Consider the following 6000-nt stretch of genomic DNA (forward strand, 5'->3'; position numbering starts at 1 on the left):
GCGACTTTTGCTGCTGCTGCATGGTTTTGTGCAGGGATTTGTTTGTTAAAATCCATTTTGTCAGTGATGCAATTTATAAAATGAGACAAACCGCAGGAAATCGTTCCACAAACGTTAGTTCGTCTGTCCATGTCATTTTCAACCGATTTCTGAATAAGAACAGAAAATTACCGCTCCGCTTCACATCGCCCAATGGAATTTGAACTTGCTTTGCCAGATCACGATTGGTTGGTGTATATACATGACAAACGGGCATTGGTGAATTGTGTAATACTTTAAAATATATAATATATAGATTTGTAATTAAATCAACACATTAGCTTTGATTATGGATGAAAAAAAAATATTGGTTTACTTTTTTCCCGTAAGGCCACACACTCTCTGAAAGGACCATATTTGGCTCGAGAGCCGCTTCCGAATAGTGGAAAATCAGCTGTCAATCAAAACGCACGCGACCCATAGCAACGCGTTACGGCAACGCCTCAACAGAAATTGTCCGACTTTTGAGCCGTTCGTTACCATTGTATACATTGTCATGTTATAATAATTACATTTATTTCGTTTTATTGACCACGATATTATCATTGATATTTGTCTGAGAGGGGCACTTTTGATTCATTTTGAAAAAGGGCAGGGGCTCGAGCACCCAAAGCCCCCCCCCCCCCCCCCCCCCCTGCACGTGCCTGCATGAGATGACGGAAATCATTGTGGTGTGCCACGAAGATGTGAAAAAATAGGCATAAATCTAGCTTACAAATTATTCAGGCTAATTGTAGTCTAATAATTAAGGAGACCTGTTTGCCCAATAGTGGCAACTTCTGGCAAGACATATATGTATATAAGGACATCTAACAAATTGGTTTGTCCGTCAAGAACCAGGAAAAAAAATCGGTGAGGGTGGACGCAGCGATGTCCTCTGCTGGCGTCAGGTCCTGAGAAGAGGCAGATCCACCTCCCGTTACACGGTGTGCCCGATTGATGCTGGCAAGCTTGGACTTTCCCCGTCTTCTGATGTCATTGTAGCGCTTGCGGCACTGGTGCGACGTCCTGGGGATGCCAGCTGATGAAACAATTGTGGCTATTTCCTCCCACGCCTGTTTAACCGACGCTATTTTGGGTGGGTTTCTCCCATCCCCATACAACACAACTTCTCTGTCTTTCACTGCTCTTACAAGCACATCAGTCTCCTCGGCTGTGAACCGCTCCTGGCGTGCGCCTGGTAAATACACCATAATAATAGCAATCCATTATGGAATTTGCTACAGGGAATGTTGGATGACGCTCTGATTGGTTTATTCACGTTACGCCCAAACCACACCTATGAATAATGAAGCTACTTCAGACCAACCCATTTTAGATTTGCGCCGGGCGCAAGAGCCATTTATCCCGCCGGGAAAATAGCAACAGCGCCGAGACCCGCCCACAAAGTTACTTGCGCTTCGCGCTTTGACACTTGCGTTTCAGATCGTTAAAATAGGGCCCTGTATATCAGAACAGATAACACCTTGTTCTAAACCCTAACCTTATAGGCTAAAGTCAAGGTAAACAGCTGTTTATATTGAGAATTGAAACACAAATATATCCCCTGTATTTTATTCCATTGTTACTGAGAAACAGCTGAGTGAAGTTATGCAAATATATAAATCCCAGCTGATTCCCATCTAGGAATTGTTCACGTGTTGATGTTCTTTCAATCTCATGACCATATGGTATACAGTAAAAGAGGACATTTTGGGCTAATCTCGTGTGGGAAATATAGAGCAACACAAAGGAATATAGAGTAACTCAAAGAAAGTAAGAAAAATGCCTTTATGAGTTAGCTGAAGATGAGTACCAGGACAAGGGAGAGGAATGGGACAAGAGCAAGGGAGAAGAATGCCTGGACAAGGGCAAGGTAGAGATTGAGGAGGGTGAATGCATGGTGACATTCAAAGAAGGGCCAGAATTAGGGTAACTGATGAAATAAGAGCTACTATCATAGACCATGTCATAAACCACAGGCTATCAGAGGGGCTGGTGAATGAGTACAGCCAAATCTCAGCCGGGACACTGTGGCATCCATTATCCAGATTTTTTTCCAGAAACCAACAGGTATGAAATTGTATAAGGGCTTCTCCTTCTGCAAAGTGTAAATACTTGTACCATGCATTTCAGTGACTGTATGACTCTGGTCTCTAAAATGTAACTGTATTTTGTCTCTCTAAGGATTCAACATCTACCTCCCTCAGGGTGCAGAGGAAAGCTCCTAAATGAAGAACAGGAACTTGCTATTGTCAATATGGGGATTGCTGGTAATGAAATAAAACTGATGGGGATTCTATAAAGCTACCCTGAGATGGGTTAATCATTTTTTTGTATTGAATTTCTGCAGCAAAAGAAACAACTTTTTTACTAAATTTACTAAACCCAACAAAACACAAATGTGGAGAGTAGTTTACAATGTGTGATTTTAAACATGAAATTAACCGTTTTGCCAATTGTGTGTGGTAGGTGTGGTGGTGCATTAAGAGTTTAGGCAATTTTGTTGGACTTTGTAACGATGTCTTTAGTACCTTTTAAGGGTCTTGAGAGTGAACTGTGCATTGTACCAATGGAGGCCTTTCAGAGCCATCAGATTTCAACTAAAATATCTTCATTTGTGTTCCGAAGATGAACGGAGGTCTTACGGGTGTCGAACGACATGAGGGTAAGTCATTAATGACAGAATTTTCATTTTTGGGTGAACTAACCCTTTAATGTTTGTGGAGCACAATTTGACTGGAAGGGTAAAACTAACAGTTAATTTTCTTTTCTTGGCTATGGGCCATTAGATCTAGCATTCTGTACACTTTAAATCAGGTACAGAGATAAATTAGCATCATGGTTGGATTACATTTATTTGAATAAATAAACGAGGGAGAAAGAGAGAAAGATAGCGCATATGTGAATAATCTGCGTCTGTGCAGTAGCACTCAGAATTTACAGTTTAATTACTTCAAAAACAGCAAAAAAGGAATAGTTCACCTAAAAATGAAAATTACCCCATGATTTACTCTTCCTCAACTCATCCTAGGTGTATATGACATTCTTCTTTCAGATGAATAATCAGAGTTATATTAAAAAATGTCCTGGCTCTTCTAAGCTTTATAATGGCATTGACTTGATTCGTTTTAGAATTCCATAAAAGTGCATCTATCCATCATCATAAAACTGATCCACATGGCTCAGGGGGTTAATAAAGGCCTTTTGAAGCAAAATGGCATGTTTTTTGTAAGAAAAAAATCTCCATATTTAAAACTTTATAGACTAAAATAACTAACTTCCAACGGTCAGCGGTACGTAAGTGGACTTACGCTAAAAGAGTGACCCCTGACGCGATTTACAGAAGCACCACAAGCTATTACGCCTCTCACGGATAGCACTGGGCAACAAACTTAAAATCCCTCTTCTCTTATATCGAAATCCTCCACCATTTCCCTTTAAAAGTTTTCGTTTTAGACTAATGCCGCATTCACGTGCTATCGGAAATTTGATAATTCCCACTTCTGAAGTCGTGATTACGAGCTCATCGCATTTAAATTTTGAAATGGGAGGGCATTCATGTGCAATTTTTACCTAGGAAACTCGTAATTACGATACGATAATTCCCAGAGCACATAAAGGCAGCATAATTCATGACCTGTGTTTTGTTTTGCTCTATCCTTTGCGTGTGTTCGTCAATACGCATGCGTCAAGGATTACTCTTTCGCTGCAAGTTGACTTGCATACCGCTAACCGCCGGAAACTAGTTATTTTAGTCTATAAAGATTTAAATATGGATATTTTTCTTAGTAACCCCCGGAGCCGTGTGGAGCAGTTATATGATAGATAGATGCACTTTAATGCCAATGCCATTATAAAGCTTGGAAGAGCCAAGACTTTTTTTTTATATAACTGATTGTATTCGTCTGAAAGAAGAATGTCATACACACCTGGGATGAGCTGAGGAATTCATGGGCTAATTACATTTTTTGGGTGAACTAACCCTTTAAGACTTTGTTGCTTAGAAATATGTTTCTGTGTGAGAGTGACTGTGTGTCTGTGTGTGTGTGTGTGTGTGTGTGTGTGTGTGTGTGTGTGTGTGTGTGTGTGTGTGTGTGTGTGTGTGTGTGTGTGTGTGTGTGTGTGTGTGTGTGTGTGTGTGTGTGTGCGTGCGTGTGTGTGTGTGTGTGTGTACCCATGAAGAAGAGAGTCCACAAGCAAACTGTTGAGAACTGATGTCAAGTACTGAGAATAATTGTTGTGGTATAACTAGATTTCATTACCTTTCCAGCAGCGCTAATATTGTAAATCTTCTTTTGGGTCTTTGATTTCATTTTTTAAATCCTCGATCTCTTCTAACATGGCTTAGGAGACAGAAGACTTTGTATACTTGATTCATCCAGCATTCCCACAGGTCTTGGTTCCTGAAGTACAATATTAGTTATTATGCATTCTAAACTATAAAGATAATAGTTTATAAAAGATAAAATATATAAAGTTGCCTACTGCTCTCACCTTTATTTGAGTGCAGCTTTGTTTCACTCCAGCCATGATCTTCTGTTGAATTACATTTTTGGTCTTCTTTTTGTTGTTGTTGTTGTTGTTGTTGTTGTTGTTGTTTTTGTTACCAGTGCATTTTTCTGAAAATAGCAATCACACAATAAATAGTATTCCTGTAAAACATCCATTTCTGCATATTAATGTCAAACTATTGAACATAAATGCTTGTGTACAGTGCTGCGAAAAAAAAGTCCTGATTTAGTCTATTTTTGTGTATATACAATATTATCAGATATTCCCAAGATATTTAACATAAAACAAAGGCAAACCTTACGAAAATGAACCAAATAAAACCAACACAAAAAAAACATGGTTATTATAGTTAAACCGTGGCTTTACAACTCGAACCATAGAAATTGTGGTAAAACTGTGGTTATATAAATGGTAATCAATTAGCCCAAAAACCATACTACACTTTTACTATAATAAAACGTCTCTGGTTACGTATATAACCTATGTTCCCTGAGAACAGGGAACGAGACGCTGCGTCAGCTGACGCTACGGGGAACGCATTCAGCGTGACAGGTGCCTGAAATCACAATTACAAAACGTCAATCCTATTGACCGGCGACAGCCTATGACGTCATCAAGGTGCAACCAGGAAGTATAAAAGGGCGCCTTGCCAACATGACAGTATCTAAACGTCTGAAAGGACTGTTTGGCAGGCAAGCCTTGCGGCATGGCAAAGCGACGCAGCGTCTCGTTCCCTGTTCTCAGGGAACATAGGTTACATACGTAACCAGAGACGTTCCCTTTCGAAAGGGAACTCGCGCTGCGTCAGCTGACGCTACGGGGAACGATATACCAACGCCGCCATGCCGAAAGGAGTGCATGCCCACTGGCAGTGACAACTGTCAGGACAAGCAAATTAAACTGAAAAGCCTGAACCACTCCCCTTCTGGTCACATTAGGCTGTCTGTGACAGCGCTCCCTACGGTCAAAGCCCAAGCTATAAACCTGAGAAGGAAACTTCGCATACTACATGAAGTCCTACCCTGGCCGCTCGAAGGCCTGGAACCAGCCTGTTCAACAGAAGGGGTTCCTTTAAGGGAACGTGGCAGGGGGACCCGAGGGAACCCGTGCCAGTCACTATTCGGGAAGAATTCACCGAATGCCACCAGGGAGGCCTGACCTAGCGACCTCTATGTGGGACACGTCAGTTCGGCCAACCCCTGTCTGCTTAAGTACAGAGCCTCTGGTACTTGCCTCCGGAGAGACATCCTGCTAGGGTACTGCAAAAAGGCAGTGTCCTCCACCAGCCGGACCTCAGAGACGGGTTATCCTGGAGAGCAGCGCTCAGCGAAGTGCTTTCTAACCCTTGCTAGCGAGGGGAGTTTAGCCACTCGATCCTAGGATCTACCAAGCACTTATTTTAAAACGTGCTCAGGAGGCCGAACAGGCCTACAGGCTGATCCTTGCTGGGAGGCCTCGATGGGCCTA

This window comes from Gobio gobio, assembly GCF_949357685.1.
Source record: "Gobio gobio genome assembly, chromosome: 8".
Lineage (NCBI taxonomy): Eukaryota > Metazoa > Chordata > Actinopteri > Cypriniformes > Gobionidae > Gobio > Gobio gobio.